This window comes from Triturus cristatus, chromosome 8, assembly GCF_964204655.1.
Source record: "Triturus cristatus chromosome 8, aTriCri1.1, whole genome shotgun sequence".
NCBI lineage: Eukaryota > Metazoa > Chordata > Amphibia > Caudata > Salamandridae > Triturus > Triturus cristatus.
Genome location: NC_140591.1, coordinates 742,820,189 through 742,842,232, shown reverse-complemented (window position 1 = coordinate 742,842,232; position 22,044 = coordinate 742,820,189). Strand labels below are relative to the sequence as shown.

General features: G+C 47.8%; 1 protein-coding gene across 4 annotated transcripts in view; it reads left to right on the top strand.

The window, feature by feature from the left end:
* The window catches only part of LOC146805002 (arylsulfatase D-like), a 514,533-nt gene that overhangs the window by 1,690 nt on the left and 490,799 nt on the right, over window positions 1-22,044 (top strand). The gene's annotated exons all lie outside the window — the stretch shown is intronic.

Genomic DNA, 22,044 nt, shown 5'->3' with positions numbered 1-22,044 from the left:
GACGTGGTGGCTTCGGGCCTTGGGGAAGTCGCTTCTGCGTCTCAGGATGCGTTACCTTCCTTGTCTGTGATTCAACAGATGATAGATTCAGCTGTGGCTGCTGCTTTGCATGGCAAGATGGCTGCGCCTCCTTCTAAGAAGATCAGGTCTGATCCTGCCTCCCTGGTTGGTTCTGACGCTGAGGATGAGGTGGAGGTTAAGGGTCGCTTTGTGCAAGGTACTGAACTTAAGGACGTGCTGGGGCACATTCGCACCAGCTTGATGTTTCCTGATTCGGTTGTTCCGATGGAGGAGGATTTTTTTGCGCAATATCAATGTCCAGATCCTGAGAATCTCCCTCTGCATTCTTCTGTTGTGAAAGTGTTAGACTGAATGGAGGGATGTTGACAAGGGTGCTTTCCCATGTTACCTGTCTAAACGTTACCCTTTGCAGGATTTTTCTACCAAGTATCCTTCGTCTGTAAAGGTTGATTCTTTGATGGCGGCGATGTCGTCTCATGGGTCTGTGGTTTCTGAGGATTCCTCTCCAGCGGATCCTGTGGATAGAAAGGTGGATGGGGGGCTGAGGCGCACTTTTTCTGCTGCCAATTTGTCCATCCGGGCTGCCACTTAATTCTTCTTGTGCCATTCAATCCTTGCTGAAGGATTTTCAGTCGTTGGCTGAACTATTGGACCAGGGCGAGGAGATCTCCTCTACGTTGGCCATGATGGAGCAGCAGGTTCGTCTCCTTTCGGACGTCTCTTTTGATGCCTTGGGTGCGGCTGCTTCTGCGGCTGGTTCTTCGGTTGCGGCTAGGCGCCAGTTGTGGCTGCGCTCCTGGAAGGCTGATGCTGCCCAGAAGACTTTACTAATGAAGATTCCTTTTATTGGAGTTAAACTTTTTGGGCCTCCTTTGGAGGATATGGTGAAGAAGACAGTGGAGGATAGGAAACTGCTGGCTCCTGATCGGGCTGGTCGTTTCTGGTCTTTTGGTGCTACCCGTGCCTCTGGTCCTTCTCGTAGAGGCCGTGTTCACCAGCCCTTTCGTGGTAGGGGGTGTGGCCGGGGTGCCCCTTCCACAGATAAGTCCTGGTTCTCCAACGTTCACTCCTCCGCTGCTGCTCCCTCAAAATCATGACTCCGGGGAAGGGTCCAGTTGGGGGTCGGCTGCGATTCTTCCTGACGTCCTGAAGGTTGACTGGGTCAGATCAGTGGGTCCTTCGGGTGGTTTCCGAGGGTTTTCGCCTTGGGTTCAGCCAGGATCCGCCAGACTATTTCAGATCCACTCCTTGCCCCAGGTTAGCCCTCAAGAAGGCGGCGCTTTTGGCCGGTATAGAATCTCTTCTGGCAAAGGGTGCTGTGATTCCGGAGCCTCAGCGGGGGTTGGGAGTGTACTCCATCCTGTTCCTTGTGTCCAAGCGCACGGGGGATCTCAGGCCTGTCATGGACCTGAAGTGGCTGAATGGCTTCATTCCCCCTCAGACTTTCAAGATGGTGTCTCTGACGGTGATTCTACCTCTGATTTCTCGGGGAGACTTTCTAGTGTCAATCGATCTGCAAGACTCCTATCTCCATGTGCCTGTGCACCCCGACAGTCAGCGTTTTCTGCGGTTCTGTGTCCTGGGTCGGCATTACCAGTTTCAGGTATTGCCTTTTGGTCTCTGCTCTGCTCCCAGGGGGTTTACGAAGGTTCTGGCACCTGTCATTGGTCATTTGCATGGGGAGGGCATTCAGGTGTTTCCCTACCTGGACGATTTTATTGATTTCTGCTTCTTCTCTTCCTAAGGCGGTGATCCATGTCCAGAGGGTTTGCCGGGTCCTGGAATTGCATGGATTCCTGGTGAATGTGGGGAAGTCCTCCCTGGTTCCTTCGCAGGATCTGACTTTCATTGGGGCTCGTTTCAGGTCTCTGTCGGGGTCGGTGTTCCTGCCCCCTGCTCGGATGGAAACCCTGCTGTCTGCTGTTCGGTCCCTGCTGTCTGGTCCTTCCCAGCCTGCGAGACTTTGGTTGAGGGTTCAGGGTCTCATGTCCGCTTCCTTGTCAGTGGTTCCTTGGGCTCGCCTGCACATGTATCCCATGGTGTCCCACATTTTGTTGCATTGGGACCCCTGTTCTCAGGATCTCGATCTCTTGATTCCTGTGTCGGTGGGGGTTCAGGAGGCCCTGGGGTGGTGGTTGGATGTGGTTCATCTCTCCCGGGGTTGTCCTTTTCTGGTGGTTCCTTCTCGGGTCCTCACTACCGATGCCAGCCTTTTGGGCTGGGGTGCTACTCTGGGAGTCTCTTCGACTCAGGGTGTTTGGGCTCCGAATGTGATGTCGTGTTCATCAAATTACAGGGAGCTGAAGGCTGTCCATCTGGGTTTGTTGGCGTTCTCGGACCTTCTCTTGGGTCATCATGTCCAGGTCCGGACGGACAATCGGGTGGTCATGGCGTATCTCAATCATCAGGGGGCTGCCGGGTTCCTTCCCTCAGTTACCTGATTTGTTCATGGGCGGAGTTGCACCTGGAGTCTCTGTCGGCTGTTTACCTTCCTGGTCGGGAGAACGTGGTTGCGGACTGCCTGAGCCGGGTCTTTCCGTCCATCAGGTCATTGTCCCTGACGCGCCTGATGTTCCGGGCTTTGCGGAGGAGGTTTGGGTCTCCGATTGTGGACCTGTTTGCTTCCCGGTCCAATGCGAAAACCCGTTGCTTTTGCACGATTATGCCGTGTCCGGAGGCGTGGAAGATAGATGCTCTGTCCTTGCCATGGCCGAAAGGCCTGTTGTATGCATTCCCTCCTGTTCCACTGATCCCCCCGCTGTGTTGCAGAAGGTCAAGAGGGAGGGAGCCCTTGTTCTTCTGATTGTGCCAGGTTGGCGTTGCCGCCCGTGGTTTCCTCTGTTCTTGGAGTTGGCGGTGGGCACGGGGTGGTTGTTGCCCTTCGATCCTTTTCCTCTGGTGGGACCTCCGCTTCCTCTTCCGGTGTTCCGGTCGTTGGGTCTGCGGGCCTGGCTCTTGAGGGACTTCCTGATTCAGGGTGGGTGTTCTGTGGTGGTTGCTGATGATGTTCAGCGGTCCAGGCGTCCATCTACTTTGCGTTCCTATGCGAAACACTGGGACAACTTTGCTGTTTGTTGCGTTCGGCACTGTTTGTCTGTGTCTGACTTGGATCCTGCGCGCATTCTTGATTTATTTATTTATTTATTTATTTATTTTTTTTTTTTTTTGCATGAGGGTTTTGATTTGTGTTTAGCCATCCCTACTCTTCGTGCGCAGTGTGCTGCCATTTGGGCCCCTCATGCGCTTCCTTTGGTCTCTGTGTCGCCCTTGGTGTCCAGGCTTTTGAAGTCTCTGGCTTTTCAGCGTCCCCGTCCTGTTCTGTCTTCCACTCCTTGGGATCTTCCGCTGGTTCTGCGTGCTCTGCAGTCGTTTCCTTTTGAACCTTTGGAGTCGGTTGACCTGAAATTCTTGACTCTTAAGGTCGTCTTTCTTGTGGCTATTGCTTCTGCCAGGCGGATTGGGGAGTTGGGAGCTTTCCTGCGGCCTGCTCCTTTTCTGTGTGTTCTGGATGATCGTGTTGTGCTACACCCTCACCCCACTTTTGTTCCTAAGGTGAATTCATTTTTTCATCGTTCTGCTGAGGTGGTTCTTCCAGTTCTTTGTCCTGGTCCCTCCTCTGCGGAGGAGTCGCTGCTGCATCTTCTGGATGTTCGTCGCGCCTTGTTGATATACCTGGATAGGACTTCTTCCTTTTGCAAGGTGGACAATTTGTTTGTTAATTTTGGTTTGCGCCCTTCCCTGTCCACTCTGTCGTTGGATTAAGGATGTTATTCTGTTGGCTTATGGTTCTTCTTCCTTGGTTCCCTCTCTTCCTGTTCAGGGACGTTCCACTCGTTCGGTTGCTGTCTTCTGGGCCGCTTTCAAGGGGGTGTCCATGGAGGATATTTGCCATGCTGCCACTTGGTCTTCCCCTCATACCTTCATGTCGCACTACCGTCTTCAGGTTGGGGGTGGGGCTTCGATTGCCTTTGCCTCTTCCGTGCTGGGTTCTGGGGTTCCATAGGTTGGAGGTTCTATATGTCTCTTTCCTGTTAATAAAGTTTTGCTGTGATGCTGACTTGACTGGTGGCCTGTGTTGTTACATGAAGCTGATATGCTTTGGTATCGGCTCATTATTATTACTGTGGCGAGGAAGACGGACGAGGAGGTAATGCCCCGGTTACTTACCGGTAATCTTCATTACTCCGAGTCCTTGTCTTCCTCGCCACAGTATAGTTTCCCTTTCCCTCCCGGCCCTCTTGTTGGCTTCATGTCTGCGGCTTGGTTTTTCAGGTAGATAGTGGTGTTCTGTATCCCTTTATGGGATTGGCTGTCGTCACTGGGGCCATATTGGAGGGAGAGGGAGACTAGTATGCTGAATTTAACTTGGAGTTTGTTAGGAGCCGAAGGCTCATTATTATTACTGTGGCGAGGAAGACAAGGACTCGGAGTAATGAAGATTACCGGTAAGTAACCGGGGCATTGGTTGTTGTTTAAAGAGTCTGCAAAGGCCTCGCCTTGAAACTAAATAGGGTTGTAAATAAAATGGTATGTATTCATTTGTAACATGACTTTTTTGTTTTTGTGTCCTTTTGTTCAATTAAACTATAATTGTTAGTCATGGATCATTAATGCAGCTCCAGAACACATATAAAAGAGCTTTTTATTTGTAGTTACTGTTTGAAGTATGCACAGATAATTGCTAAAAATACCGGTTTTAGGTGATTTTGCTTATTTTTGTACAGACTGGGACATCTAAATACTGGTGGTGCCGGTAGAAATCCGATCAGCCGGAAACCCCAATCAGGATACTAAAAGTTTGTTGCAGGATCAGCCCATTATTTATTTTCTCCACCCCTGATTGATGCCATAATAGCAATAGTTGGACATATCTGAAACCCTATGCCAACCGTCCATTCAATACTGAGTTACTCCAGGTGTCTGGGTATACATCCTGAATTCAGATAGCTCTCTTCTCATTCCCATCACTCACACTTCACCTGTACGCTCATCCTGCACTCACAGCAACCACACTGCTCACTCTGCATCACGCCATTCAACCTCCTAACCTCCACTCGCATGAGCACATCACTCACCCTGTACGCACATGACACTCCACTCACTTGTCACTTTCACCACTCACCCTACACTCGCATTGATCACACTACACTCAGGCTGTTACCCTACACTCACACTGTTCATCCTCCTCTTACTCTGCGCTCACACAAACACACTGCTCATTGTGCACTCATGGTGACCACACTGCACTCATGCCCATCGCCGTAAACTCACACCATTTTCCCTTCACTTAACCTGCGGTCACATGAGCACACCCTGCACTCAGTGATCACACTGCACTCAGACCACTCACGCTTTTCACCATCCACTTACACAAGCACACTACTCACCCTGCACTCATGTGACATTTCACTCAGTTGTCACTCTCACTGCTTACTTTGCAGTCTTACTCAAACAAGCACATCACTCTCCATGCATTAATTCCTCCCACTCTGCACATTCACTCGCACCCAAACTCGTATTTCACATCACTCACCCTGCAGTCACTCCTCTCAACCTACTCTCACAGTCACATCGCTCACTGTGCACTAACATAGCACTCCTGTCACTCACACACCTCACCCTTCACTCCCATCTTCACGCAAATGGGCACAGCACTCACATCATGCAAACAATCACAGCACTCACCCCGTTCTCTCCCCTTTCACCCTGCACTCACACAGACATACCTCTCAGACTTCATTCATACAGGCACTCTTCATCCTGCCTGCCCACAGGACTAGTCTGCCGAAACTCATTGGGACTCACGCCTTACTCTGCACTAACTCCTTTTACCATGCACTCACCAGTCACTCTCAGAGATCACCCTTCACTCTCAACGCTCATCTGCAGCACACATAGGCACACTTCTCACACCAACCTGCACTCGCTCCTCTCACTCTGCAAGCACTCTTCACCCAACTCTCACATGAGCCTGACTCTCACATTGCATTCATCCAGCTCACCTGACATTTAAATCTGCACCTTTTTACCCTACACCCGCACCACTCACGCTACACTCACTCACACTACTCACCATCATCCAGCACTTATATGAGCACACTTCTTACTCTGCACATATAAAAATTACACAACTCTCATGAATATAGAGGCGTGGCTTAGAAGCTGTTGATGGCGGACGCGTGAGCTGAGAGCTCCGCGCTAGCCGTGCCATTTATCCTGTTTTTCCGTGGAGTCCGCCTGTGTCTGGGGGCTCAGTTCTGGGGGCTCAGTTCTGGGGGCCTGACCCGCCGGAAGCTGCGGACCCCAATAACGCTCCTTTATGGTTCCGCAGGAGAGACTCTGGGGCAGCACGAGTCCAGCGCTGCCGTGGCAAGATGGCGGCCTTAGGCAGTGCCGGAGCGGCGAGGAAGGAGGCGGACTGCGGCTGGCGCTTGGAACGGGACGCAACTGCCTGGCGGCTGACACCAGAGCTTAGAATACCACCGGTACGCCGAGGCCCAGTGCGGAGCGCGCCTGATTTGGAGAAGGGGAGTAGCGCCTGGCCCAGCGCTCCGTGACAAGCGCACTGCGTGTGCAGCACTGAAGCAACGAGGGGCAGGCCGCGCTGGAGAACTCCAGGCTGCTTCCCGTGATCGTTGAAGACAGCGGAAACTCCCAGAGAGACAGTGACACCGTAGAGATCACTGGGATGGCTCCCCCCTGAGAGAGGCTTCGCCCGAGGTGAGCAGCGGGAGCTCTGCGGGAGGCCTAGAGGCCGGCGGCTGGTGCACTGGTGCTGAGGTCTGGGCCCTTGGTGTAACAGGGATTACTGAAGGCCGGTCTGGGGCCTTAGCCGCCCTACTGAAACGACCCCAGGCTGAGTGTAGACATTGAGAGGAGAGTGGGACGCAGTCCGCTTGACAAGAGTTACTGCGGGGCCAGACGGCAGGGGAGACAACTGGCCATACTTGGAGCCCCGTGCCAGGCTTTGAATTCCCACACTGGCACTGGGCGCCTCTGGACCTGGCTGTGCCGATGGGCACTGTGGTGTGAAATGCTCCCACTGGCTGAGGAGAACAAGTGGTGACACGAGGAGCTGCCGCCACGTCAGGGGGAACTACATCGTCGTGTGGCCTGGGCGGGCCATCTGACCTCGCGCCCGAAGAGCGTGATTCCACTGAGCATGTAGGGATCTACTTGTGAAGCGGTAACAAACTGGTGTGGGGGACCTCTGACGGCGGCAGTGTATGCGAGCTGGGCTCTGGTCCACACGAATCAGAAGAGATCTAGTTGGAAGATGAAAGCTTTAAACAAAGCCTCTCTGCAGCCATGGCTACCTATTTTGAGGAAAACCAAGGAACCACTAGCTCCCTCTTCATAGAGTGGGATGCATTTAAGGTGGTAATCTGGGGACAATGTTTAGGGCTGGTAGTAGGGGCTAGACGGGAGATTGCCCGGGAACTTGAGTCCCTGGGGGCTCAGATTCTGGCAATGGATAGAGTAATAAAGGGAGGGGCTGAAGTGCAGAGTTGACTGGCAGAAGTGAGGAGCCTCTATAACTCCACGTTGGACATGCTACGGACACTAGACTACTGAACATAAAAAGAACTGCAACATGTAGAAGTGAGCAGAGCTGGGAGGCTATTGGCCTGGCTGATCAGACCGGAGAGCAGGGAAGCTCCAATTCCCAGTATCCGTAACCTGGATGGGTTACCACGGGACATCAATGATTAGTTCCGGGAGTACTATGAGAAACTATATGGGACACCAGGGGATCTATGGGGAGGCGAATTACTGGAATATTTAGAAGGGTTAGGATTGCGGGGATTAGACCGGGACTCTCAATAATCACTGGCACTGCCGGTAAAGGCCGGGAAAATTAGAGCAGCTATCCAGATATGGCGCGGGGGAAACCACCGGGGCCTGACGGCCTCTCGGCCAAATTTTACTCCACCTTTGTGGATATACTTAACCCCAAGGTTGGAGCAGGTCTATGCGACTGCACTAAAGGAGAAACGTCTTCCACAATCGATTAGGGAAGCACTAGTGATTCCCTTACCAAAGACGAAGAAGGATGTAGCAGAGGTAACGGAATTTAGGCCCTTGTCAATGTTAAACATGGATTTTAAAACCTTAAGCAAGGCGTTGGCAACTAGTCTTCTGCCACAGATGCAGAGACTGGTCCATGCAGACCAAAGCGGTTTTATCCCCTCTCGTTCCACATCCTACAACCTGAGGAGATTATATCATGTTCTGTTTCATAAAGACCTCAGAGATTACCCTGAAGCTGTGGTGGTAGCGGTGGACCTGGAAAAGGCCTTTGATTCCCTGAGATGGGACTTATTACTAGCGGTCATGGGGAAGATGCAGATGGGTGATGGCTGGTCAAAATGGGTCTGCCTCTTGTACGAAAATCCTAGCGCTCTAGTGCGCACAGGCACTGTGGTTTCTACCCCATATCCCATAAATAAAGGATCCCGCCAGGGGTGTCCCCATCATCATTGCTCTTCGCTCTAGCTGTGGAGCCACTGGCAGAGTGATTCAGGCAGGAAAGTGAGAGACTAGGGGTGGCTCTTGATGGAACTCACAATGTAGTATCATTATACGCAGATGGCGTACTGATCTAACTGCGTCATGGATCTCGCGGGATCCCGATAGTCTTGAGCATATTAGAGGAAATTGCTGAGCTCTCGGGACTACGTATAAACAAAAAGAAAACCTGTGTTCTCATTGAGTCCTGCCCTTGACAGACCACCAAACTTCCCACTAGACCTGGAATGGGTGTCGACCTCTTTCAGGTATCTAGGAATACAGCTCCATCATCGTCAGGTGGACCTACTTGAGGGGAACCTTGTAGGTGCCCCGAGAGCATTGTGGGCAAATGTGTCCTTTTGGCGATCACTCAAATTGCCAGTAATGGCTAGGGTGGGACTGTCCAAGATGGTGGAACTACCATGACTCTTATATTTTTTCATCAATTTGCCTGTAGTGATCCCAAAGAGTTGGTTTAAGGCCTTGGACGCACTATTGAGGGATTTGGTGTGGGAGGGTGGATGTAATAGAGTAACCCTGCAAACATTGCAACTTCCACTCATGGGGGGGCGAATTGGGTGCCCCTGATTTTGAAGCCTACCACTTGGTGGCACAGCTCCAATGGCTGGCCAGGTGGCTTGCTGGGAGAGGGTTTGACACATTATCACTGCCGGCTAGTACCGCACAAGTGGTTTTGCTCCCTAGAATGCTCAACCATCGCCAGAAGATCAAACACATGGGGACATTACTCTCAGTGGCCATAACGTGTTGGGATAGATGCACGGCAAGATCCAAAGATATGCCGCTTTATTCACCAAGTATTCCTCTTACCGGTTTCCCACAGGCTGGGATGGATCCCCCCTTACACTGCTGCAGCTGCAGGGTTGGGAGGAAGCAGGACTGCTGACGGTTGGAGATTGCTACCGAGATGGTGAGCTGCTTCCATTAGATGAACCCCTGGAATATCATGATTTACCACCGGGACAGTTTTTGAATTATCATAAGAGACGGGGGTGCTGACTGAGCTGTGGGGAGGAGACATGATAGAACCTGCCACTCGTGCGGCCCTTCAGGAGACGGTGACTTTGGCTTCGGCAGTACACCTGGTAAAGTGGCTCTACCTGGCAAAACCGGCCTTTCCCTCGAGTACAAGAGAAATGGGAGGGCACCTTTAATAGGCAGCTGACCGAGAAGGAAGAAGGCCCTGAGAAGCCCAAAAAGGGTGTCCAGGAATGCAGCCTTTAAACTCATCCAGTTTAACATTCGCCATAGAACCTACCTCACCCCACACAGGCTGAATGTAGTGCATAGTAGCGATGACCAGACCTGTGCCAGATGCTCACTGAACACCAGTTTTTACCATATGGTATGGTCCTGTCCTGGGCTTACAGATAACTGGACCAGGGTAGTAGACACTGTCAACAGGGTCTTGGCTCGTAATTTGGTGCGCTCCCCAGAGATATGCCTTCTGGGCTTATTCCCGAGACCCAAATCTAAAAAAATGGGTCATAGGTTTATAGACCTGGCTTTCCTGCTGGCAAAGAGGAGAATAGCTCTCAGGTGGAAGACAAAGTTGAATCGTTTAGTAGTAGACTGGGAAAATGATGTATCCTGTTGGGCCAGAGCAGGGGAAGAAGGCGTTGATCAGGGAGGATAAGATTACGAAGAGGCACAAGCCTTTGGCAGAACCATGGGTGGACATACTGAGAGCATGGGACACATGAAACCTACCTGATCTGGAGTCACAAACGAGCACGGCTGACTCTAAGGGACTGGGAGAGACACACACCCCCTAATCGCTGGATGGCTGTTGCAGAACGTGTGTGTGACTCTGAGCCCCTAGGGAAAGGGTAGGATTAGCCCTCCAATACGATGCCACTACTTGGATGTCCCCTTGGGTATGTCTGTTACCTGTCATTTCCCCTGTCTGTTTGTGGCTCTCTTGGCGTCCCCCTCTTCTTTCCCCCTCCCTCTGGCGGTCCCCGACCCAATGGTAGCGCCAGTCAAACTATTTCTGAGGTAGGTACTAACTGAGGACCCCTGGTAGTTTTACATTTGTTTTATTTGTGCATCAATTTTGTGGATGCACTGAGCTAGTTTTTTTTTTTCTTTTTGCTTTTCCCTTCCTCCTTTTCATTTTCTGAGTTGCTGTATGGCAGTCATGTATGCACTTTCAATACATGTATATACTCCCTATCACGCACTTTGCCATAGCAAGGGTTTAATTTATCAGTACTGTATAGCCAGAGGCGATTGCCACACTGGAGACAAATAGTCCTGGATACAGGGATGTTGGGAAATAATGTCTTGAATCAGTGGTATATAAATACTGTAAAAGGGAGAAAGCTGTTAGATAATGTTTTAAGGATGATACCCTTGCTGTGGATATGAAACTGTATTGATTGTAATAAGGTTAATTTTACAAACTCCAATAAAACAGATATTTAAAAAAAAAAAAACTCATGAATATACACATTTCTACAAAAGCACTCGCACAATACCTGCTCTTTTGGTGGTACTAGATGCTTACTTTATTCCATCTTCAATAACAGGGCTGGTGCAAGAGGGAAGAGTGGACTGAGGATATGGAAAGGCAAAGGAGGGAGACTAGGGCTGAGGCTTTGGGGTATGGTGCTGGATTGAGGATTGTGTGACACTTTCAGTCTTTCCTGGCTTTCCATTCACCACAATGCTTTATTCCAGTACACATAACTTTTTTTTTTATACATTGTAAGTTGGGTCTCAAAGTACCAAAATACTAAGTGTTATTGGATTAAATCCATGGTTGCCGAAGAAGTCAAACGTTTCGTAAGCTCAGTCGGAATGCTGTGATAGTACATGTTAGAACGTAGATTAGTTCATTTCCACGTTCTGTAACTGCTTGATCACATGTGAAACCAAATATAAGCCCTGTACAGCTATTTTAGGGAAGTGCGCTTTTCATTCACATCAGACTTGTAACAAACATTGACATGGCAATATATTATTATTGAATATTGTATAGAGAATATTTTATATTAAGCTTCACTAAAAGGCAAGTATAGCAGAAGGCCAAGCTTTTCTAACACGAAAACAAATTGACTAATGGAAGTATGAGTGGCAGTGCGTTAGAGTGCAAAGGTACAAAAGAGTGCAAGAGATATAGTGAGAATGTGAGTGTGCATGTGTGTTATTGTTCTGCTTGGGTTTTCGGATCAGATAGAACCCGCTCATCAGAGCCTCACTAACCCAGCCAGAACGTTACCCCCTCCCTAGAACCTATTTACAATCCTGCAACCACATATATCTATCACCTAAGGACAGGGGATTCCTACTATACATACCAAGACCTCTTACAATCGGCGGCCTCGCGATCCCATACGGATCCAGACCTCTCTGCCCATACGACAGTATCACAAGTGGCGGCCTCGCGGTCCCATACGAACCCAGACCTCTCTACCCAGACGGCAGTCTCCGCACAATCGGCGGCCTCGCGATCCCATACGGATCCAGACCTCTCTGCCCATACGACAGTATCACAAGTGGCGGCCTCGCGGTCCCATACGAACCCAGACCTCTCTACCCAGACGGCAGTCTCAGCACAGTCGGCGGCCTCGCGATCCCACCCGGATCCAGACCTCTCTGCCCATACGACAGTATCACAAGTGGCGGCCTCGCGGTCCCATACGAACCCAGACCTCTCTACCCAGACGGCAGTCTCAGCACAGTCGGCGGCCTCGCGATCCCATACGGATCCAGACCTCTCTGCCCATACAACAGTATCACAAGTGGCGGCCTCGCGATCCCACCCGGATCCAGACCTCTCTGCCCATACGACAGTATCACAAGTGGCGGCCTCGCGGTCCCATACGAACCCAGACCTCTCTACCTAGACGGCAGTCTCATACGACAGTTCATCCTATGGTTACCATAACATACAAAAAGGGAATCAGTCTCACTATTCATCAGATCACACAAGGATTGCCAGTTCGAGCATAGCCTGTTCTCAGGTTCAAGGGGCTCCTCTTTCCCTTATTCAGTTACCACTTACCTGATCAGGGTTAACATCTGTTCATGTAGCCGCAGCTGACTAGAAGAATAGGCTACCCTCTTATACAAGAACACGCAGCACATGTTGGTTCACTACAAACTGGATACTTTATTACTCATTACATACACAATCACATAACATTACGATATAACACATAACCTGCAAAGAAAAGTGAAAGATTAAGTTGTACACTCTAATAAGAAAGGGTCGACATCACCTTAGTAGTATGTAGCCTGCACTCAGTAGTCATCTAGGTTCCCTTCTCGTCTGTGCCTCGGCTCGCCTGGAATCACCCTTCTCCGAGTCACTGGGACCTCTTCCTTATCGGCTACTCTCTCCTCTCTGGCTATTCTGCTAGGAAAGCATCTGTCTCTCGGTTCTTCTCCACCTTCAAGATGGCGTCTGTCTTCCCTGGAATAAGTAGTAGCTTTACTGCTAACGGCTAGATGCCGCCTACGGACTGAACATGTAACTGCCTCAGACTTTCACTAATATAGAGGTGCATTTCCTCATGGAAAATTCCGGCCCGTAACCTGCCGCCCACCAAATTCTTGTACCTCCCCGTACCAAGGACACGTTCCCAGCCGGCCGGCCTGATGTAGTGTCTTCGGCATGAAGAAAAATACAATCCTTCGATAAGGGCCGGCCTGAACCGGTTCTCTCCAAGCGAATAACACCTCATAACTAAAACATTACTTTTGACCTAGAAGCATCCCAAGCTGCCGGAGCAGAAAGAAAGATGGAGTCTCTCCCGTTTGAGGCCTACCAGGCCTGAATTCAGCACAGCTCCATGAAATACCCTCACTACAGGACAGGTTATCCCTAATACTAACGAATCTATCCCCTAGGCTATGTGTGCAAGCCCTGATCTATGGGGAAGAGCACAGAATCATGTCGAAGTGCCTAGTAAATAGGCTCCATTCACTACTCTAACCCTTAGGCTTGAATGGTAAGAGACTGAAGTCACATTCAATCATTGTGCCTCACAAGAAGGCCGGGAAAATCGAGCAGAACAGTTATGCATGCAAGTGTGCTGCTGGTCTGGCATACATGAGGTTATTCTTGCCTTATGGACAAGTTAATAGCATATGGATGAGAGGTGTTACCTATGGCAAACTGCATCCCCGATATACTTCTATGACGATCCCATCATTGGCTGTGGAGACTTGAACTGCTAACTGAGAAAGCCACTAACCCAGTCATACCTGCTGCGGCACCGCGTGGGTAACGTGTTGGAGACTGCAGGAGTACTGATGATTAGCGTGTGCTACTGTTCCTCGACTGTCGCTTTCTGGTTGTTTGTTGCTATAAATCGTGTATATTCTTATTTTGGATATTTTGCTCAGATGTACGATGTGGATAAGCTTTGGCGGCGTGCCGCCACGTCACTATGCTGCCTGCCTCCGGGTTGTTGGCTAAATAGCGGTGTACATTTTGAAGTGACAATAAAGGTTTTTTTAAAAAAAAAAAAAAAACCCAGTCATACCTAGCGACAGGCCCACAGAATACGCGCCCCCAAACCTCGCCGAAGGCTGTGACATGGTGCACGTAATTCTTAGAATATGGCATGGATCCATAGCAAAATGTTGGAACTGATATTTTAGGTAACTGTTGTCATAAGATTTCCTGGACTCATTTTATAGTGGGTGTCAATGGTAAAATGCTTACTCTTGTTTACCAGAGGGAATTTTTAGAGGTATCCATGACTATGGCTAAAGTATCCATGGTACATTTCTGGCACTGTCATATTGAATGTACTCCTTGGCATAAGGGGGTCACCCATGAAACAATTATGACCTTGGTCTAGTGGCAGTAATTTTTTACTTTAAACATTTGAATAAAATGAGATCTACTCCAAGGAAAGACCAGGCTTTCCTGGTGTGCCACGAAAGTACTGGAATATTTCATTAATGCCCTAAAAGGGTCTACGGCGTTTAAGAAATTTGATCCCAAAAATTCTCAGGGGAGAAATCTACTCTCCCTTAAAACATCTACATAAATCTTTAAATTTGTTTTGCTTGCTCGAATTTGGGAAAAGTATCACTCCCCACCACTTACATAGCCATGGGCTATGTGGTTAGCTCTGACCCCATTTCTGGAAATGTTTGTCCTGCCCAATTACTGGGAGTAGGACTGGCTTTAGGGTGGTGTCACCGGTGCAGCTGCACCTGGCCTTGACTTTGGTGGGGGGCGCTGTATTTAAAAACATTTTTGGTTTAAAAGCACGCAAACTTCCTTTTGCATCAGGCAGTTTTCAGGCAAGTCTAGTAATTAATATTCCTACTAGTGAGGGTTCGGAATTTTGTCTAGTGGTAGTTTTGGCTCATCGTTAAGTAGCACGGAGTGTTAATGTGCCTGCTGCAAAGAACATGTACCTTGCGGATCACAGAACTGAGTGTGAGTAAACTATGAATAGCGCTATAAAAAAAGTTATATGTACATCATAGAGAGTCCGCGGTGGGATAAGGTGCACAGTTGGAGAGTGATAATAAGGTAATTCTTTGAGAAGGAGATTGAGGAGGAGAGCACTAAAAAAAGAATGTCATAAAGACCGCTGCCAAAGCTCAAGCTGGCCCTGGCTGGGAGTCTTAGCTCCCCCCCCCCCCCCCCCCTGGTAATGACACCGTTACACATGTTGCATTCTGCATGGCACCCATGCTTTCAAGTTTTTGAGCCACTTTAATATCAGATCAATCTGTTATGATGTTCTTTTTGGGCATTGATTGTCTTATCTGCTAAAAGGAATGCCTTTTCCATGAATGTTGTTTTGGCATTTGAGCACAATAGCCTCCAGTCTTTTCGTTTTGACTTGTGGTAAATCGTGACTTTTAATAAAGAATTGTGAAGGCCACACATCATACGGTAGACAGACAAATTCCTCGTAGAACATATGAACAGGTGTGGGTTGCAGTAAATGGTGTTAACAAAAGATAAATGTGGAGGTGAAAAAACAGACCGAGACTATCATGGGAACAACTTGTTAATATCATGCAACACACAGCATTCCAGTGCTTTGTGGATATAACATATGAATCCATGTCCACAACCCACTGACTTGACAGATATATCATGTGGCTGCTCTGCGATTTCTTGTTGGATAGTACTGCAGCTACAAAATTTCAGTTTCAACTTTCATAGAGTAGATTTAATACAGCTATAGTTGATTTCTCCTAGGTATTAATCGAACTGTTCAATCATATATGGTAGCCAACTTCCCTATTGTTGACCTCAGACTACTAGTGTCCTACTCTGCAGTGAAGAACATCTGCTGCTGTCAGGATATTTTGTATTATGCTACAGATTACCTCCAACAAAGGAATAGGCTTCTACAGTGACCATTATTGTCATCTGCAGGATCTTCGTGGCTGATGATGACAAATGGTTTAACGCCATAATACATTACAAACGAATCGCTCATAAGAAAAACACCATACCATATCAATAAGTGTGCTTTTTGGCACGTTACTCTAATAGCACTTTAATTATAGAGCAAACGTTCGCAGTATATTTACCTCCTGTCACATCACATAAAGTTCTATTGACGTGGATTTCCTGAAGTGTTTTTCATTTTCTCACTTCTCTGTAATTCCTGCATATGCCTGTTGCAATGCTACTATACTTTTTTGGGTTTCTCTTGTAAAATCTCTTCTACATAAAAAAATATGTATCCTAAAAGGTGCTTGCAAATCATCCATTAGTTACCATTCGTAAGCTTTGCGGTCACTCAATTTCTTGTTTCTCAGTGGTTAGCTGCATCAGGGTCACCTCATCAGATTTCACTTCCTCTTTCCTCAGTTGTTCACTGGATCTTGGACCAAGGATAATTTCCTACTGGCCGCTTTCTCCTTTTGTTTCTCTTCCTTTCTCCTTTACTTTCCTTCCCTTTTTAGGTCTCGGCTCGAAGGCTGCGCTTGCGCAGTCTCGCTCCGAGATTTAATGTTAGGAGTGGGGCTTTATCCTGCCCCTTTTTTTTTTTTTCTCACCTCTTCTCCATTGGCTGGCCTCTGAAATACTGGTCAGCCATTGGAGAAGTGCATTGTCTCTCCAAACAAGCCACGTCTTTTTCGGATTCGGGGACGTGTTTTTACTTTCTTTCTCTCCTCTGGAATGTAAACATTCCAGCCAATGGCAAGAGGAGAGAAAGAAAAACACGCCCCCGATTCCGAAAACGCCGCTGCGTTTCTCCGAGGCATTTCTGCTTGACCTCGGAGAAAGGCAGTGGTGTTAATGGCGCCCTCTCCCACTGCTCTCGGCTCCCGTGTTCGGCTGCTGCTCTGGTCTCCTCCCCCCTGTCCTCTCAGGCAGGCGCCGAAGTGTTGTGCATGCCCTACCATTCATTTCGTGCCCGTTCAATGTCTGACCTCTCTGCTAACAGAGCTACCAAGGATAGATGCCTGTCCTAGTCGTGGCTTCACCATTGAATGCAAGGTTGGGGGGGTCTACATTGAAACTCAGAAACAAGTCATTCCACAATGGGACCCTTGCAAATTGAGAGCTGTAAATGTACTTTTACCTGCACTCAGTCTGCACTTTGGTGTGATACTTATGTAGGCTTGCCACAGCTGGCAAAGGCTTGTTTCATCATTCGTGGGAAAGTATGTGGATTTTGGGGGGAAAGTCTACAATGTCATTGAATCGTGAGAGAGGAGATCAAAGAATTACGGACTGAGATGGCAAAATGTCTATAGTCGTCCCCAGAATTTTGGGCAGTCCCTTGAAAATCCTAATAGGTACCAAACCCCTGCTGCTGCGCTGGGCAGGGCCATCCTGTATTAAGCTGATCTCAGAAGCTGCAAGACCTGGGTTGACCAATGAGAATTGTTACAGTGAGGGCACTAATATGCAATAAAAGCCTGCTTTCATGCCTCCGAGGTGTGCGATGTATTAATGCTGTGCCTGTCTCGCAGCTTTTACTGCTGATTGGCTGCTCTCAAGGAGTGCATTATGACGGCACAGGTAAAGCATACTTACAACTAGCGGCGTTTACAGGTACATTAGACAAACGCACGCAGGTCACGTTAGCTTTTTAAAATTAGGCCATCTGAAGGACTTTTCCAAACCACTAATGCTCCGAGAGAGCGTGTTCTTATATAATTGGCCCTTACGTTGTTTACACAGCATCTCCTTCAGATGCATAACTTCATGAGCTGGCAATTACCTTATCATAATGACCGCTACAACGCACACAAATGCTACATTACCTGCCCCCCCAATCGGGTCATACCTGTTACAGACTGGAACGGACTTCCTGAGTGAAAAAGGGGGTGTGGGAACCCCAAAACCACCAGCCTGCAGCTCATGGCTCCCACGTCTTCACTTTCCTCTGAAACCTTCTTGGAATGTGATAGAAGGGTTTGGGGTGAAAAGAAGATGAAAAGGTGCTTCTTTTTTGGCGCGCTTCCTGCGGGCACAGGGTGAGGCGAGGCCGGGCGCCTTGATGCGATGATCCTGGGCAGGCAGCGTGGGGTGACCCAGGCCCAGGGCTGGGAGTGACCTCACGCCGGCGCTCTCACCGTGCCTCGAGTGAGCAGGCGATCACGGAGCGCTAATCCTGTTTCCTTTCACGCTGGCCGCTAATCCCGCCTCTCCCACGTGCAGCCGGGCTGAAGGAGGGCTCGGCAAATGGTTGCCGTACTCCGAAGCCAGGAGAAGGGAGGCAGAAGGCTGGTTTATCGCCCCACCCCCAGCACAGTCTAACAAAACGCAATACAAGCCGCCTCGAATATTCGATTTGGTGAGCTACTGAGGCTGGAGCCAGAAGCCTGGCTCTGGCTCGGCTCGAGGTCGACTTGGAACCTCGAGCCCAAAATGAGCCAAATGTTCATGGGAAGTGATGAGACCTTGTGGGTACATATACCAACCTTGAAACAAGGTGACCCGCAAATTTCCATTTAACAAAAAGAAAAATTGTAGTAGTCTATGTCTGTTCTTGGGCAGGGTTTGCACTAGGTAAAACTGCCAAAAATAAAAGGCGGATTCTGTCTGCCACCCAAGCTCAGTAGTAAGCTTCGGTGTTAGACTAGACTGCCGACTTTGGTGCTGGAAACCAGCGTTTGAGCCTCGGGGTCGCGTCCACATCCTGGGATTCTGGGCAAATCACTAAATCTCCCCGTGTCTGAATATGTCATGTAAATACGGTGCTCGTGTAAAGCGCTCCAATACCTTCGGGTCGAGTTCGCGCTATATAAAAGATGCAAAAATACCTGTCTAGTGGCTGGAAAATGCGGGACCAATCCCAGCTTCCCTGCTCAACCAAGTTGTGTGATCCTGGGCTACTTTTCTTTACTGAGCATCCTGGTTTTAATTATTTTATAAGAGGCCACCTTCAGATATGTGAGTTCAGGGTGTGTGCTGTACTCAGCCTCTTGTGTTAGCCTATCATGTTGCTCCAAGTATAATAAGAAGCTAAACATAAACAAAAATAATGTCATGAGCAATGCCAATAGTTCTAACTTTAACAATGCCGAGACCATTGCATTGTAAATGCTTGTTCCTTTTTCCTTTCCTTTCCTCCTTTCTCCTTTATTTTCTCTTTTACTTTCCTCTCTTCTTTCCTTTCTCCTTTGCTTTGCTTTCCTTTCTCCGTTGCTTTTTTTCCTTTGCTTTCCTCTCTCCTTTCCTTTCCTTTCTCTTTTCTCCTTTCCTTTCTCTTTTCTCCTTTCCTTTTCTCTGTTCTCCTTTCCTTTCTCTGTTCTCATTTACTTTCTCCTTTATTTTCTACTTGCTACTTTCTCCTCTACTTTCTCCTTTCTCCTTTACTTTACATTCTCCTTTACTTTTCTTTCTCCATTCTACTTTACTTTCCTTTCTCCTTTTTCGGCTACTTTCTCCTTTACTTTGTCCTTTCTCCTTTACTTTGTTCTTTCTCCTTTACTTTGTCCTTTCTCCTTTACTTTGTCCTTTCTACTTTGTCCTTTCCTTTCTACTTTCTCCTTTCTTCTTTTACTTTACTTTCTCCTTTACTTAATCCTTTCCTTTGTCCTTTACTTTACTTTCTCTTTCTTTCTTTTCTTCTCCCGCACTCCATACAGGAACATTTTGTAGTGTGTTGGTTAATATTATTTAAACAGATTTTAACTACTTCATATTAATTTAGTCTTGTTTGGCCCCAATGTGTTGCATTTGGAGACACTTCAGTGCCACGTAAATCGTTAATTGGTCTCAGTTAAGACCTGACTGGCCTGCATGAAATATTTACAAGCAGTGGGCCTTAAATGTAACTGATTTTCCAGTGCCAGTTTAAACGTGTTTATTTTACCAGGAGCTTCCCAAAAGTCTACTATATTAAAATTATATTGAATTATTTAAGCGCTTGAGTTCCTGACCTGTCCCCTGGAAGCCCGGCCATGAAAGTTTTGGTTCGACATTTATTTACACTTTGCTGTTAATGTTTGAAATGTATCCACACGTTATGCCCAGGTTACGGTTACACCGGCTGTAAACGGAGAGTGTGCTGTACAAATGTTGTGTTAGTTACATACAGCAGGCAATATTTGCATTTTAGCCTGCTTTTAAGCACGCTCATCCACATGGGCGTACTCAAAGGGGTGCTTGATTGGGCTGAGACCAAGTGTCAGAAAGTCCAGTTCAGTCATGCAATCTTCACTGCAAAGAGAAGCTCCGGAGGCACATAGATCACTGCATCACTCCCAGGTAGACTGCACCAGTGGCCCACGTGCAGAGCTCCCATGTTGTCTAATGGCAGCTGTGAATAGCTGCGCACCTAGCACTAGTATTACTTTTTCTACTGGTACATTCGTTCTTTTTCTCTGTAAAAGTAGGGCTACAAATACCAGAATACTAAGCAAAAACAAGTATTGGCAAAGCCGATAGGTCTAGTCTTGGCCTACTGATGCAATGGATACTTTTTCGTTTATTTTAAGCATGTGGCACGAAAAGAAAACTAAAATATGACACCACCTAAAGTTGGGCTGCCGTATGCTTTTTCATTAAGAATTCTTAATGTAGAAAAAAATCCACAGGTGTGACTATTTTACTAGTGATGTGTGTGTTTTATTCTTTTAAGTAAAGACCCATTCAGTTGTGCTATATATATATATATATATATATATATATATATATGTAATTTTATTTGGGTGAAGAATAAATCGCCACATAACAAAGCACTCAAATGATAGGCAGCTACTCTGTTAAAATGTCACTTAAGCGCTTTATCATGGTGACTTTGAAAAGGAGACAGAAAATAAATCACCATGTATCTGGACACCGTAAGTCCAGACAGAGTAACCAGTCTCGGGTGGGATGGGGGGGAATCTTAAAAGGGGCTTACAGCCGCTCATTACGTTCCATTTGTAGGCTTTGCTGTCGCTCTCATTTTCTTGCTTCTCACTGGTCAGCAACATGAGGGTAACGGCATCAGTTTCATTTCCTCTTTTCTTGGCTGTTGCCTGGACCTTTGACCAAGTACAGTTTCTGGCTGGGGGCCAGTGTCCTTCCGCTGGCCACGCACTCCAGAGGTACTTTTCTTTTTTTGCTTTCTTCCCCGCACTCCATACAAGTGCATGTGTTTGTACTCCGTTGTGTTCCTGCACCACATTGCTATTTACTTTATAGTCACATTTTTGTAGCGCAAAGTCGACACAAAGGGATTGGAGGGCTTTACATGAGCACCACTTACATTAAACAGGGACACTTACCAACCACTCCGTAAGAGTGCATCTGCAGACATCTTATCTCCTCCAAGGCATGTTAACCCACCACTGCCGTTGTTTTGAATGAACCCCCTCCGCTTTTAATCCAACATGTCCTCCAGCCTGCTCTTTGTTGTTTTACCCACCTCCCGTTTCTGTCACCTCCTGTGAACTCCCTTGTGTCCACCATCCTCCTAACTCGCCGTCCACCACCTTCCTTCTTCATGTCCTAATAATCTTCATTAAGGGCCTTTAATTTTTATTTTTTAAAAATGGGGCGCTGGTATGTAGCTCAAACTAAGCTCCATGGTATTGGATTGCTTTAAATGAGCACCACTTACATTGAACAGGGACAGTTTCATTTTTTTATATTTTATTGGGAGATTAAGTGATTTTCCCAGAATCACAGGATGTTGAGCAGACTGTAAGACTTCATCCGGTTCTCCAGTAGAAGGTCGGCAGCTTTGACCTTAGTACCACATCCTCTCACTGTTTTGCTTGAAGCCATGTTGGACAGCACCCTGCGCTACTGTACAACATATCTAAAAAAACATTGACCAAGGCAATAGATCTTGCATAGATTAAACCTATTGGAATTGCCAATGCTTGTTTGTTTCTTATTCAACAGCTTTCCTTCTCGTCTTCTGTTTGTCTCCATAGGAGCCTAACTCCTTTACTATCTTTTTGATTGGATGACCTGTATCCATCCACTGCTAAAATTCAGGGAGCTACTTTTTCTTTCTGTAGCATTTCATGCAAGTGCATGTGTTTTCGTGCTGTCTCGTTTATGTGCTACTTTGCCAGTCCCACATTCTAACTGTTGCTCCTTCA